General features: G+C 45.3%; 1 protein-coding gene across 1 annotated transcript in view; it reads left to right on the plus strand.

The window, feature by feature from the left end:
- Positions 1 to 9,109: 9,109 nt before the first annotated feature.
- The window catches only part of TMEM106A (transmembrane protein 106A), a 43,296-nt gene continuing 35,596 nt past the window's right edge, over positions 9,110 to 16,809 (plus strand). The window contains exon 1 of the mRNA XM_044298204.1: positions 9,110 to 9,182. The gene's annotated coding sequence lies outside the window, so the exon portion shown is untranslated. The remainder of the gene's footprint in view (positions 9,183 to 16,809) is intronic.

Below are 16,809 nucleotides of genomic sequence, written 5' to 3' on the forward strand. Positions count from 1 at the left end.
GCATGCTGCGCTGAGCAAAAAATCCTGTACACTTGCCGCAAGGCCGGATCCGAAATTAATGCCCATTGAAAGGCATTGATCCGGATCCGGCCTTAAGCTAAACGTCGTTTCGGCGCATTACCGGATCCGACGTTTAGCTTTTTCTGAATGGTTACCATGGCTGCCAGGACGCTAAAGTCCTGTTTGCCATGGTAAAGTGTAGTGGGGAGCGGGGGAGCAGTATACTTACCGTCCGTACGGCTCCCGGGGCACTCGAATGGACACGTCATCCATGCGCATGGGGCACTCTGATGTCATTCTGGAGCGCCCCGGGAGCCGCACGGACGGTAAGTATACTGCTCGCCCGCTCCCCACTACTACTATGGCAACCAGGACTTTAATAGCGTCCTGGCTGCCATAGTAACACTGAATGCATTTTGAAGACGGCTCCGTCTTCAAATGCTTTCAGTTCACTTGCGTTTTTCCGGATCCGGCGTGTAATTCCGGCAAATGGAGTACACGACGGATCCGGACAACGCAAGTGTGAAAGAGGCACTTCAATTGCCGGAAGCAGCATTAGTGGAGACCCCTGACATGCCCCAGCCACTTCCCAGTGGTGAGGATGGCATAAAACTGCCGCAGCTACAAAATTTTGTTGCACGGGCGTTTAAGAAGTCACAAAATGGGGTCTTTCAACTTTTTTATGCCAAAAACCTGACATAGCTCTGTAAGTAAATTACCCCCAATTTGTAATGCTTATATGTCTAAAGTATCTTGTCACCTACTTATAGTAGTTAGAAGCTGCAAAGATATCAGATATGATAAAAAATGTAATTTAGGCCCTCTTTCTAAAGACAATTCAGGCTACCTCATCTTCCTACCTACCCTGGGACAGGAGAACATTTTTATTATATATGGGGATATGTATGACCCTCAGTGCATTGGTTGTGGGGAAGCTAAAAAGTTTTTTTCCCATAACACCTAGGGAAGGGTGATGTGGTCGCCTGTGCTTGGACCTTTCGGTGAGCCTTATAGCGGGAGCACACATGCCGTAATAACTTGTACCTAAAGAATAAAAAAAAGTCTAAGCAAAAGTTGGAGGACAGCCATGGCAAAGAGGGTTCTGCTTATATACAGAGTAACTGCTGTACAAAATAGCGTACCCCCCACTGCTAATCTTTTATTATAATCCAAATCAGACTTTGAGTCAGAGTCTAAGGTTACATTGGGGGTCATTTATAAAGACCAGCTTTTTATGCTGGTCTTTGTTACCCCCTTGTACTACTGGAGGATACACCTAATTTAGGATGAGGCGTTCACCTCGTCATAAATTGGGCGTGCCTCCGGCAGTCCGTGTCCCTAGAGTAGAAACTACTTCAGCCACAGACTGGTGTAGTTGTTACTCCTCTTTTACACCCATTTCCAAGCAAAAATCTTAGTAAATTTGCGAAGGCCGATGTCCCAAGTGGCGCAGATGGTGTAAAAACGCCCATGCAACAAAATATTGTCCCATGGGCATTTAAAAAGTTGTAAAAAGGTTTTGTTTTGTTTTTTTAAAAATTGCATAAATGACCATTATTGTCTTTTCTACAATCTAACATAATTCGATTTCTTTACAGTCTGTGCAGTATAACCAGCAGTGGTGAGGAATGGAGACAGGATCCGGACCATTTTCCAAGTTTGAAGAAGGCGTTCTTCATAATCATGTTTTCATATTCTCTATAAGCAATAAATAAACTACAATCTGGTTTACCCTAAGTAATGTGATAAGAATCCACCTTGATTTATGTGGGATGGCTGGACTTAGGGGGAGATTTATCAAACTAGAGTAAAGGAAATCTGGCTTAGTTGCCCATAGCAACAAATCAGGTTTCACCTTTCATTTTGCAGAGGAGCTCCAAAAAATGAAAGGTGGAATCTGATGGTTGCTTTGGGCAACTAAGCCAGTTTTACACAATTTTTTGATAACTCTCCCCCATAGCCTTGATACAATGCAAGAGTATATATGCATTTGATGTATGTCAGCCAACCCCACCGATTTCAGGATCAGTGAACCATCTAGTGAACCAACACATGCATGCTGTTTAATGTGTGTGGCCAGCTTAAGGCTTTGTTCATATTTATGTACAGACACACTGGCGCTAACTGAGCCTCCAGTGCAAGTATGAAGAGAGCATAACCAGGCAGATCTAGTCTAGTATGAGTGGATTTGGGGTAATGGTTCTTTTACATGGACTGATTGTGACAGTCCATTATTCAGAAGGAACCAAACATTCCCAATAATTACCACTCCGCTTACATACAGCAATTATTTCCTCTGTATGGGAACTAGCAATCGCTTATCCCCATATACTACACAGAAGAGACGTGTGTTTTTTTGTGCTGGACAAAATGACTCAATTATTATTATTATTGTTAAAGCGTCATTCATTCTATGGCATTATATATATGAAAAGGGGTACACATACATAATACAGACAACTGCACTAAGCATGAACAAGACGAGTTACAAACTGGTGCAGAAGGAGAGAGGGCCCTGCCCGCAAGAGCTTACAATTTACAAGGTATGGAGTAAGGACACAGTAGGTGAGGGTAAAGCTGGTCATGACGGTATAGAGCAGTGATGGCGAACCTATGGCACGGGTGCCAGAGGCGGCACTCAGAGCCCTCTCTGTGGGCACTTGCACCCTGGAAAAGTCTATGGTGTACCAATATGCCTTAGGCCTCCTGCACACGAACCCCGTGGCCGTGCTGCGGGCCGCAATGCAAGAACACTGACCATGGGGCAGCCGCAGTGGATCACGGACCCATTCACTTTAATGGGTCCACGATCTGCAAAAAGATAGGACATGTTCTATCTTTTTTTCGGAACGGAAGTACGGGATGAAACCCCATGGAACCTCTCCGTAGGGTTCCGTTCTGTGCTTCCGTTCCGCACCATTCCGCATCTCCGGATTTGGCGGACCCATTAAAGTGAAAGCGTCTGCACGTGGAACGGTGCCCATGTATTGCGGATCCGCAAATGCGGTCCTCAATATAGCAACGGGACACCTACAGTCATGTGCAGGAGGCCTTAGACTTTTCCTGCCATTCATCAGCGCAGGCGTACTATGAACACCACAGGCATCGCACTGAGTGTAAACAGGCTTTTATAGCGAAAAGTACATGGAAGATATACTATACTGGACTGTAGTATTCTGGGGAAATTCCCATGTTGGCACTTTGTGATAAATATGTGGGTTTTGGGGTGCAGTTTGGGCACTCGGTCTCTAAAAGGTTTGCCATCACTGGTATAGAGGCAGCAGGGTCACTGGTTGTAGGCTTGTCTGAAGAGGTGGGTTTTCAGGTTTCTTTTGAAGGATTCCACTGTAGGTAAGAGTCTGATGTGTTGGGGTAGAGAGTTCCAGAGCATAGGGGATGCACGGGAGAAATCTTGGAGGGGAGTGAGGGAAGAGGTGATAAGAGGAGAGAATGATGGTTGGGGTTCAGGCACATGGCCGTAGCCCGTCTGTGCCCGTATTGCAGCCCGCAAGTAGCGGGTCTGCAGTATACTGGCACCGGCCGTGTGCGGAGCGCATCATGGATGCGGACTCTTTCACTTGAATGGGCAATCCGGGAGAGGTGGAACAGAGGCACATATCGGAAGCACTACGGAATGTGCATGAGCCCCTGTACAGAGCTGTATTATGTCACCCAAAGAAGTCTGTGGAGCTGCACTGTACCTCCAAATGGCTATAATTTCATTATGGCATACAGAAATTTTTCTGTTATATTAATATAGAAATCTGTCAGAAAAAGAAATTGTGGAATGCTCGACTGGATGCCAAATTCTGGAGATATTCTTGACTTCTTGCCTACTACTCTGTAGTACAGAACGACATGCCTTCATACAGACTCCATACACACGCCATGTCAGTGATATCTTTGGATAACATTGCTGGCTTACTTTGCAGTTCTAACTGCATTTACAAAGCACCAGTTGTCTCATCTTAAAATATCAAATTAAGGCCTCATTCACACGTCAGTGTTCGGCCAGTGTTTTCCATCAGTGATTGTGAGCCAAAACCAGGTGCAGCTCTAAACACAGAGCAGGTGCAGATCTTTCCCTTATACCTTATCTCTGTGGAGGCTCCAATCCTGGTTTTGGTTCACAATCACTGATGGAAATCGGTGACCAAAACACTGATGTGTGAATGAGGCTTAAGGGCTCATTCACATGACCATTTGGTATCGGCACCGGCCATTTTAATCCTGTATTGAGGTGCAGACCCATTGACTTGAATGGGTCAGCGATCGGCAAAAGATAGGACATGTCCTGTCTTTTGCGGTGCAAAAGCACGGACCCGAAAGCCCACGGAAGCGCTTCCAAGTGTTTCCATGGGCTTCTGATAGGACATGTCCTATCTTTTGCCATATCTTTTGGATCACGGGCCCATTCAAGAGTCGGCATAAATGGGTTGGAATACATTGCTGGGTCCTTCCAAAAACAGTACCATACCACATGGCTTGTGTCTAGAATTGCAGCTCAGCGAGGTGAATGAGACTGTGCTGCAATTCCACACACAACCTTGCGACAGGTGTGGCACTGTTTTTGGAAGAAAGCAACCATGCTTTTCTAATGCTTTAATGAATTCTGGCTCAAGTCCTGTTCACAATAGGCAATCATCAAAAAGCAATATTAATCAATTTCCTAATTAATTTGCAGTTCCTTAGTGTGTCTGTATCCACAGCATCTGGGAATTTACAGTGCTGCTAAAAAAACATCTCAAAAGAAAAGCAATTTATGAAAAACAGCTTTTTTTGGCTTCGTGTCTGGTCACCCTAGATGGGAAAAATGACTAATAAAACCAGGTGTATAGCTCCTTCAGCAGCTAACTATCAGCAAAGAGATGGCATAAAGTGTGTCTGTAGAAATGCATGCTCAGCACTGTCACAGGTCTGCTATTGCAGTTTTGGAATTGTATCATGCACTATGACCAGTAGAGGGCAGCACATAAATACAAGACAAAAAGCGAAACATGCAAAACTAAATAAATGCAAATAAACATGAAACCGATTATTTAGAAAACACAGTAGAAACCGGTGGGCTAAAAATTTGCACTATTTAGTTACCATAGAATTCTGCAGGGTTTCCTTTCCGATCTGTGCCACAGACAGAGCACTCCTCTTCTGGTTTAGTGAGATTCCAGATAATCCTTCAGTGTCAGAAACCATCGCTTGTCTCCATACAGATTCATTGTTTTTGGGCAGCAGATACCTGTTTGGACAGCACAATCTGCTGCCCAGAAATGAAGATTTAAAGGGTTTGTCCGGGCTACAGATATTGATGACCTATCCTCAGCATAGGTCAGCAGTATCAGATCGGTGTGGGTGCTGAGTGTCAGAATCCATACAGTGTAGCAGCGGCCAATGCTGAAAACTATAGTGTACAGAGCTGGAAGTAGGAGGTGAAGGGTGTCGGACCCCCAAATGTCTGATATTGATGAGCTATCCTGAGGATATTCCATCGATATCTGTAGCCGAGACAACCCCTTTAAAAAAGAGCTGTTTTAATAAATCATCCCCCCTAAGGCCCCTTTTACATGAGCGAGTTTTCTGTACAGGTGCAATGTGTGACGTGAGCGCATAGCGCCCGCACTGAATCCTGATCCATTCATTTCTATGGGTCTGTGCACATGAGCCTTGTGTTTCACACATGATCTCAGTGTTACGTGAAAATCGCAGCATGTTCTATAGTGTGCATTTTTCACGCAGCCCTATAGCACCTAGAGGCTCATTTGCATAGCAATAAAAGTTCGTTTTTTAGGGTAACCGCTGCAGAGAAAGGGATTACAATAGCATGGACCATGTGATGAGCGCAGTTACGTCACCAAAGGTGCTTTTCCTCCCAGGTCCTCAAAGAAGACGAGCCGGGCAGCGAGAACAAGTGGATGAGGTGAGTTTAATTTTTATTAGATTTTTAACCCCTCCATCCCTAATTTACTTAGCATTCTGTATTAAGAATGCTAATATTTTCCCTTATTACCATGTTATAAGGGAAAATAATAAAGATCGGGTCCCCATCCCGATCGTCATCTAGCAACCATGCGTGAAAATCGCACTGCATCTGCGCTTACGATTTTCACAAAGCCCCATTCACTTCTATGGGGCCTGCGTTGCGTGAAAATATAGAGCTTTCTGCAATTTTCACGCAACGCACAAGTGATGCGTGAAAATCACCGCTCATGTACACAGCCCCATTAAAGTGAATGGGTCCGGATTCAGTGTGGGTGCAATGCGTTCACCTCACGCATTGCACCCGCGTGGAATTCTCGCCCGTGTAAAACGGGCCTATGGGTTACATAGCTTCATAAATCAATATAATGCTATGCAACCCGGCAGTAGAGATGGCTTTGCGGTTCGCCCGGCGGTCGTTTTGCGGCAAACTTTGCTCGTTCGCGATTCGCCAAACATGCGAACATATGGAGATGTCCGCCGGCGCTATCCATCAGGTGGTACAGGACAGCCAATTGAGACGTCTCAGCACATGGACATACCCCCTACCTTATAAATAAACCTGATCTGGCCGCCATTTTACATTCAGTCTTTTACCAGTGTAGGGAGAGGTTTCTGTGTGGAGCAGGGACAGACTGTTAGGGACACAAATTGCTAGCTAATAGGGCCACAAAAGTCCTTTTAAGGACTGGTATAGGTGTGCTATCGATAGGTGTGACTTACTGAGGGGTGTGATATACTTATAATATACTTTCTAACATAGAACGTATATTATAGTGCATTTGTATTGTGCAGCAGTTGTTTACCGCAGCTACACAGAGTGACCATCCGCTATTGGAACAAATAATTTCTACTGGTGTGATATACCAGTTGCCCCCCAAAAAACTGATTGAAGCAGGGGATGTTATATACTAATAATATACTTTCTATATAGTGCATTTAGGTAGTGCAGCATTTGTTTGCAGTTTTGCTGCATTACCTCAGCTAGATAGTGACAAACACCATTGGAACAAATAATTTCTACTGGTGTGATTTGTGTTATGCAGCTGACTGCGTCTCCCGCTTAACTATATGTCCACATGGAACAGATACGGTGCGCTGTGCATTTGCCTGCAGCAAATTCAGTACTAGCTAAGGGGACCCTCACACCTTGCAGAATTTTCCGCAACAAAATCTGCAGGGGTGGATTTTACAAAGTTGCGTTTTTTGTTGCAGTTTATGCTGCCGATTTTGCAGATATCCACTACAGGATAGGATGAGTATTTTCTTTGTGAATGATGTTGCGAATTTCTGTGCGGATAATATCTCCATTGAAATGAAAGGAGACATTCAGCTCCAGGAAACCCACAACAAAAATATTATTTGCGTTCCGTTCCGCTGCAGAATTAATTCTCCACAGTGGAACAGAACACAAGTATTAACACTTTTCATCCCCATAGGCTAACTTAGGGGATGTCTTTATGCTGTGGATTTTATTGCAGAAAATTCTGCAACACGTGAGGGCACCCTAAGTGGATAAGAGTTGAAGAAATCTCATCCACACGCTGCAGAAAAATAATCTGCAGTGTGAATGGACCTGCAGTGTGGATTTTAAATTCAGAGCATGACCATTTATGCTGCAGATTTCCACCATGGATTTCATCTTTCGCAATGTACAGGTTGAAATGTGCAGCAACTTTACGGCAAAATCTGTGACAAGTCCATGGTGGAAAATCCTAGTGGTATGGCGGCACAGAATAGCTGGGGCGGACTGGGAACTTAAAGTGGCCCTGGAAACCTAAGTGGCCTCATGTTGTAGGCGGGTCCATACTGAAAGAAGGCAGGACCAACACAAGTAAGCAGCGACAGCACAAATAGGCAGGGCCAGCAATACGGTAGTGTTGCACAAAATACCGCCCCTGCAGAACCAAATACTTCAGTACAGCACAAAATACCGCCACCCTCGCTGCAATATTCAAGTGTATCACTGTCCTGAGGACGGTGATACAGTTGAATTCAGTAGGGCACCTGCAGCCATTGGCCAGGTGCATAAGAAACTGATGCTCCTACATTAAAGGGGTTGTCTGGGTTCACCCAGGCAGCACCTCTGATGCTCTCCCTTGCCCTGTGCTCTATCGCACAGGGCAAGGACTGTTTGTCTATATTTTTTACACTGCTAGACGGAGGCTCCTGCCTAGCAGTGTTGCGGGTGACATCACAAGCAATAATGAGCGGGCTTTAGTGCTGCCCTAGCCTGTTTTACAGAGCTAAAGCCCACCTATTAGTACCGGTGACGTCACCAGCAACATTGCTAGGCAGAAGCCTCCACCTAGCAGTGTAAAAGTATAAACAAACAGCCCTTACCCGGCGCGATAGAGTGCAGGGCAAGGGAAGGCATCGTAACATGGCTCTGAACACGGACAACCCCTATAATGTGCGAGCATCAGTTTCTTATGCACCTGGCCAATGGCTGCAGGTGCCCTGAATTCAACTGTATCACCATCCTCAGGACAGTGATACACTTGAATATTGCAGCGAGGGTGGTGGCATGTTGTGCTGCACTGTGGTATTTGGTTCTGCAGGGGCGGTACTTTATGCAACACTGCAGTATTGCTGGCCCTGCCTACTTGTGTTGTCGCTGCATTACATGTGTTGGTCCTGCCTTCTTTCAGTTTGGACCCGCCTACAACATGGGGCCACTTTTAGGTGTCCAGGGCCACTTTAAGTTCCCAGTCCACCCCCTGCTATCCTGTGCCTCCATACCATTAGGATTTTCCACCATGGACTGGTCACAGATGCTGTCATGTAGAATTTGCAAAATTAGTGGTGATACCCTAAGCATGGCAGCCTGGACTGATACATTACCTGCACTGATACCTCACAGCAAACTATGGGAGAGCTGTCCTGCTGTTGTGTTTAAGTCTCACATATCTATCCCATATGAAGGATATTATTATAATAATAATAATAATATTAATATATCATGATCACAGCAATTATATGATGGTTATGGTGATGTACAGCCAGGACCCATTCTCTATAAATAAAGAAGTATATACCAGCTCTCTCTCCCCACTAGTGGCAGGGCTGCTCTCCCTCCCTCTCTCAGCGGTACACTACACTTCCTCATGGACGGACTCCTCCCCTTGGGGGCGTGTCCTTTTAGAAGTCACACAGCTTTAGTGACTGCGTGGGCACTGGGCAGCGGGTGTGCGGACGTACAGGCTCAGGTACAGTGCACGGACCCCTGGTCGTATCCACGTCATAGTATATGAGGGCTGCAGGTGGCTGTTCTGTAGAGGGGGAGGGGAATACAACCTACCTACCTCAGTGTGTCAGCTGCTGCCGGTGGAGGTGCCTCGGTTTCCTGCGCAGATAGCCCTTGGGGTCGGGGGGCAGTGTCAGCTGCACACAGATAAGAGTGAGATATTGGGGGAGGGGGTGAAATTGAGAAGATACCAGCATCAGATAACTGCATAGCGCTGACTCAAGTGACGTTTTTTGCTTATCTGCTGCAAGTTAAAACTTTCTGGAAGAAAACATCCATTATAATGAATTTTGTGATGTGTAATCAGGATATTCGGTGTTTCACTCTATTGTCCCTTGAAATGACCCTTTTTGCACGTGATCACCTTGGCATGTAATGGGTATGTGCCATGTAATGATCTGTTGTATGTAGGGCACCTATTAATATGGTGATAGTGGGGGCATAGTGGGATGGTGAAACTACCACTCCCAGCATGCCCCATTCATTTCTGTGGCGTTCTGAGACCAGCCAATCAAGTGTGCATCTTGGGAGTTGTAGTTTTACCACAGCTGGAGTGTCGGAGGTTATAGCCTTCACAGACTGTCCGCCGAGCAGATGCAAAAAGAGGAAGAAGCGCAGTTTCAGAAAGCTGCAAATCTTGAGGTGAAGAAAAATGCTACAGTGGGTAATACATCCTGATAATGACTGCTCCACGGCCCCTAATGTACACTGCCCGTCACTAAATGTTACAATTCTGCAGGGTTTAAAGGGATTTCAGGGACACAGCCGGTCCTGCAAACACACTTTAATTACACTTACCTGTAGGAGAAAGTTTGTAATATACTTACTGTCCTCCGGATAGATCATCAGCTTCTGATTGGCGGGGGTCCGACACCCGGGACCCCCGCCGATCAGCTGTTTGAGAAGGCTTTGGCGCTCTAGCACCGCCGCGGCCTTCTCACTGTTTACCGCAGGCCCAGTGACGTCACGACTAGTATCACTGGCCTGGGCGGGGCTAAGCTCCATTCAAGGGAATGGAGCTTAGCCCCACCCAGGCCAGTTGATACTAGTCGTGATGTCACTGGGCCAGCGGTAAACAGCGAGAAAGCCGCGGCGCTGCTGGAGCGCTGCTGCCTTCTCAAACAGCTGATCGGCGGGGGTCCCGGGTGTCGGACCCCCGCCGATCAGAAGCTGATGATCTAACCAGAGGATAGATCATCTGTTTAAACAAACTGCAGAACCTCTTGTTGCATGGATCAGGGTACTTTCACACTTGCGGCAGAGGATTCCGGCAGGCAGTTCCGTCGCCGGATCTGGCAATCCGGACGCAAACTGATGGCATTTGTCAGACGGATCCAGATGCGGATCCGTTTGACAAATGCATTGAAATACCAGATCCATCTCTCCGGTGTCATCCGGAGAAACGGATCCGGTATGATTTTTTTTTTTAGCATTTTTAAAGGTCTGCACGGACGGAAAGAACGGATCCGTTTTGCTGGAACACTTGGGGCCGGATCCGGCACTAATACACTTCAATGTAAATTAATGCCAGATCCAGCATTCCGGCAAGTGTTCAGTATTTTTGGCCTGTGACGGAACTCAATACCGGAAAACAAAAACGCTAGTGTGAAAGTACCCTTAGTCATTTGGGAACCTGGTGATGTGATGATCTTCTTCTGAAAATCCAGCTTGCTTGTTCACACGACCGTATGGCTTTTTCAGTGTTTTGCGGCCCATTTTTAACTGATCTGTTTTTCCGTTTTTTGTTTCAGTAGTGTTTCTGGTTCCATTCCGTTTTTCCGTATGGCATATACAGTAATTACATAGAAAAAATTGGGCTGGGCATAACATTTTCAATAGATGGTTCCGCAAAAACGGAACAGATACGGAGTACATTCCGTATGTGTTCCGTTTTGTTTGTGGACCCGTTGACTTGAATGGAGTCACGGAACGTGATTTGCGGGCAATAATAGGATATGTTCTATCTTTGAACGGAAAAACGGAAATACAGAAACGGAATGCATATGGAGTACATTCCGTTTTTTTTTTGTGGAACCATTGAAATGAATGGTTCCATATACGGAACAAAAAAAACGGCCTGTATAAGGAACGCAAAAAACGTTCGTGTGAACGAGCCTTACGTCCCATCCTTTACCAGATTTCCGGCCTGGGCTTTGGACAGGACATCACTTCTGCTGTGGACAGGACCAGAACTACTTCTCTCCGTGGCGCATGCGCCAGAACTCCTGAATGCACCTTATCTGTAAATGCGCCAGGGAGATGAAAAGTTCTGCCCTTGCCTGCGGTAGTGATGTCACCGTCCATAGCCCAAGCCAAAAATCTGGTAAGGGACTTGATGGCGGAAGCAGGATTTCCAGAAGAGGAGCATGACATGACCAGGTTCCCGAGGGGTGAATCCACACAACTATGAGACTGTATAATACAAATTTTCTTCTACAGGTGAGTTGTGTGTAAGTAAGGTGGGTTTGCAGGACACACTGGGTCCTGGAAAACCCTCTAATGACATTGATGACTACCTAGCAATTCCAGAAATCCCACCAACATCTGTATGGTTGCTCCATGTAGGTCCAACACCAGTACTGCTGTATTAGAGGACGCCAGTACTATAAGGGTATGTCCACATGTGACTGATTAGCTGCAGACTTGCCTTTGTAGTTTTTTATGCTGCAAATCCGCAGCATTGTACAGTACCAGCAAAGTGAATGAGATTTTAACAAATCTCATCCACATTCAGCACACAAAAGATGCAGTGTAAAATGACCTGTGGCCCGGAACTTAAACCTGCAGCCTGTCAGTTTATGCTGCGGATCTCACTAGCAAATTTACTGTGCTCACTGTGCTCCCCAATATTTTACTGCAGAAACAGTCCCCCTGAAAATACTAATACCACACAGATAGCGCCCCCTTCAATAATAATTGGCCCACAGTGCCTTAAATAACTGCACCCAGCAAATAGTGTTCCTGACACTAAGGCTACATGGACACAACGGATGATCCATTGTAACAATGCCTAAAACGGACAAGAATATGACTTGTTCTATTTTTTTTTTACGGGGCTATGAAACAGACTTGCTGATGCGGGACAGCACATGGTGTGCTGTCTGCATTTTTTGCGGACCCGTTGAAATTAATGGGTTTGCATCCTATCCGCAAATAAAAAACGTAATGGACACGGAAACAAACAACGTTTGTGTGCATGAGGCCTAATAGTGTAAACATAATGTCCCCCCAAATTTGGGCTAAGCTGATACTGTGCTAGGGTGCCCCTACAGTAATAATGCTTACCAAACTCCCACCGATAGAAATAATTATCTAGCGGTGTGCATAGTGTTAACAGTGCCCCAATAGTAATGATGCTCCTATTGTGCCTATACTATTAATCATGTTTCCCATAGTATCGCAGTAGTAATACTTCTTATAATGTATGCCTATAGAAAAATGTCCCCTAATATGTGCCATTAATAAAATAACCCCTTATAACGTGTGCCAGTACAGAAATACCACCTTATATTGTGCACCAGTAAAAAAGTACCCCTTTATTGTGCACCAGTACAAAAAAAATACTCCCTTACCTTTTCAGATCAGACACCCATATCAGATCTCAAATTAGATTACCGTATCAGACCAAAGATTAGACCCCCATATCAGATCTTCAGATCAGACCTCCATGGACCCCATATCAGACTTTTAATCAGACCCCTATATTAGATCCTCAGATCAAGCCCCATATCAAGTCTCAAATTAGACCCCCATATCAGATTTTCAAATCAGATTTCCATGGACCTCCATATCACACCTCACATCAGACCCTCATCTCAGATCCCCATATCAGATCCTCAGGTCACACCCCCATATGAGACCCCCCCCCCCCCCACATCGGACCTTCACGTTAGACCACTGTATCAGGATCTTAGATCAGGTCTCTATGTCAAAACCCCCTCCTCCCCCCATATTAGACCTCAGATCAGACCCGCATTGGATCTCCATCTCAGAACCCCACATATTAGACCTTTGCCAGTCCGGCATTCTCTCCTGCAGTCGCTCTCCCTGTTCTTCTCTGGGCTCATGCTGCACTGCCACCTGACTGCATATAACGTCAGGTCATAGTGTGTACACTACGTCCTGATGCAGTACGCATTCAGAACAGTGCAGCACAGACCCGGAGAAGACCAGGGAGGAGAGGTGAGTACAACGCTTCACTCATCGTCCCCCCACCTCCCGCATTCTAGTGAGCACTTACATAATGGAATCACTCACTAATATTCACTTTATAAGACACATAGCGTCTTATAAAGCAAAAGATACAGTAATTGGCAGCGCGCCACTGGCAAGGAAGGCCCTTCTGGCTTAGAGGTCCGGACGCAATTGCAACTGCTGCGACCCCCTATAGCTACACTACTGCATGGCATCATTCTGTGTAAAGAGAACTGTTTAATGCTGATCCAAGTAAAGGTACACTTAAAAGTAAAGTTAACAGGACCTGCAATTTTTTTTAGGATTGTGTATAGGGGTTTCCTGACTTTACCCATACAATGTCAGGTCATAGCCCGCGCAGTTGTGATAGTGCAACATGGACCTGGAGAAGACCAGGGAGAAGATGTGAGTACAATACTTAACTCACCGCTCCCCACTCCTCCTGCAAATAAGTGAGTGCTTGCTCATTAGTATTTGCTTTATAAGACGCACAATGTCTTATAAAGCAAAAGATAGTCATTGGTAGTACGCTACTGGTAATGGGGGCTTGTGGGCCCTTCTGGCTTAGTGGCCCGGTCGCAATTGCAACCACTGCCACCCCTATAGCTATGCTACTGCATGGCATCATTCTGTGTAGAGAGGACTGTGTAATGCTGATCCAAGTAAAGTTACACTTAAAAGTAAAGTTGACAGGACCTGCTAATTTTTCTTTGGATTGAACAACTATCAACATGTATGGGGATGTCCTGACTTCCCCCGACATTATCTTGAACTTCAAAATCCAATCCTTTTGTTCTTCCTTTTTAGAACACTTTTAGGCCTCTTTCACATGGGCGTCATGTTTTTTGCCCAGATAAGATGTGGGTGCGTTGCGGGAAAATGCGCAATTTTTTTTCCGCGCAAGTGCAAAACATTGCACGCGCGTGAGAAAAATCGGCATGTTTGGTACCCAAACCAGAACTTCTTCACAGAAGTTTGGGTTAGCTGTTCTGTAGATTGTATTGTTTTCCCTTATAACTATGTTATAAGGGAAAATAATAGCATTCTTAATACAGAATGCATAGTAAAATAGGGCTGTAGGGGTTAAAATAAATAAATAAAAAATTTAACTCTCCTTAATCCACTTGATCGCGCAGCCGCATCTCTTCTGTCTTCTTTGCTGTGCACAGGAATAGGAGTTTGATGACGTCACTGTGCTCATTACATGGTCCAATCACATGGTTCATCACCATGGTGAGGGACCATGTGATTGGATCATGTGATGTCACCACAGGTCCTTAGCCAGCAGCTCAACATTACAGAAGAAGACAGAGATCCGCAACTACGCGATCAAGTGGACTCGGTGAGTTAATTTTTTATTAATTTTTAACCCCTCCATCGCTATCTTACTTTGTATTCTGTATTCAGAATGCTATTATTTTCCCTTATAACCATGTTATAAGGGAAAATAATACAGATCGGGTCCCCAGCCCGATCGTCACCTAGAAACCATGCGTGAAAATCGCACCGCATCCGCATTTGCTTGCGGATGCTTGCGATTTTTACACGGCCCCATTCACTTCTATGCGGCCTGCGTTGCGTGAAAAACGCAGAATATAGAGCTTGCTGCGATTTTCACGCAACGCACAAGTGATGCGTGAAAATCACCGCTCATGTGAACAGCCCCATTGAAATGAATGGGTCTGGATTCAGTGTGGGTGTAATGCGTTCAACTCACGCATTGCACCCGCGCTGAATAGTTGCCCGTGTAAAAGGGGCCTTAGGCCCCTTTCACACGGGCGACTTTTCCGTGCGGGTGCGATCCGTGCGGCGAACGTATGGCACCCGCACTGAATCCTGACCCATTCATTTCTATGGGGCTGTGCACATGAGCGTTGTTTTTAACGCATCACTTGTACGTTCAGTGCAAATCGCAGCATGCTCTATAATGTCCGATTTTGACGTGACGCAGGCCCCATAGAAGTGAATGGGGTGTGTGAAAATCGGATGGCATCCGCAAGCAAGTACGGATGCCATGCGATTTGCACGCATGGTTGCTAGGAGACCATCGGGATGGAGACCCGATCATTATTATTTTCCCTTATAACATGGTTATAAGGGAAAATAATAGCATTCTGAATACAGAATGCATAGTAAACCAGCGCTAGAGGGGTTAAAATAAAATAAAAAATAATTTAACTCACCTTAGTCCACTTGTTCGCAAAGCCGGCATCTCCTTGTGTCTCCGCTGCTGATGAACAGGACCTGGGATGAGCTGCTCCATTAAATAGAGCTTAAGGACCTTCGATGACGTCACTCCGGTCATCACATGATCTTTTACCATGGTGAATCACCATGGTAAAAGATCATGTGACGTACCATGTGATGACCGGAGTGACGTCATCGAAGGTCCTTAACCGGTATTTAATGGAGCAGCTCATCCCAGGTCCTGTTCATCAGCAGCGGAGACACAAGGAGATGCCGGCTTCGCGAACAAGTGGACTAAGGTGAGTTAAATTATATTTTATTTTAACCCCTCTAGCGCTGGTTTACTATGCATTCTGTATTCAGAATGCTATTATTTTCCCTTATAACCATGTTATAAGGGAAAATAATACAATCTTCAGAACATCAATCCCAAGCCCGAACTTCTATGAAGAAGTTCGGGTTTGGGTACCAAACATGCGCGATTTTTCTCACGCGAGTGCAACGCATGACAATGTTTTGCACTTGCGCAGAAAAAATCGCGCATTTTCCCGCAACGCACCCGGCTCTTAGCCGGGCCAAAAAAATGACGCCCGTGTGAAAGAGGCCTTAGTGTTGTTGTGTGTTTTTTGTCTTGTTTGTTTTTTTTGCTTTTTCATTTTTCTTCCCTATTTTCCTTGAGCCATAACATTTTTATATTTCCATTCACATAGCTGTATTAGGGCTTATTTTTTGCGAGACAACTTGTAAGTTTTAATGCCAACATTAATTATGGCATAAAATGTAGTGGGAAGCGGTAAACAAAAAAATTCCAAATGGGGTGGAATTGGGAAAAAAAATCAATTCCTCCACAGTTTTACGGGTTTTGTTCCCACGGCGTTCCGTTTGCGGGAAAACTGACCCATGACCTTTTTTCTCCGGGTCAGTACAATTACAACAATATCCTATATGTATAGGTTTTTTATGTCTAAATAGTGTAAAAAATAAATGTAAAACGTTAAGGGCTCTTTCACACCTGCGTTATTGTCTTCCGGCATAGAGTTCCGTCGTCGGGGCTCTATGCCAGAAGAATCCTGATCAGGATTATCCTAATGCATTCTGAATGGAGTGAAATCCGTTCAGGATGTCTTCAGTTCCGGAACGGAACGTTTTTTGGCGGAGAAAATACCGCAGCATGCTGCGCTTTTTGCTCCGGCCAAAAAAACTGAAGA

Source organism: Bufo gargarizans, chromosome 6, assembly GCF_014858855.1.
Source record: "Bufo gargarizans isolate SCDJY-AF-19 chromosome 6, ASM1485885v1, whole genome shotgun sequence".
Lineage (NCBI taxonomy): Eukaryota > Metazoa > Chordata > Amphibia > Anura > Bufonidae > Bufo > Bufo gargarizans.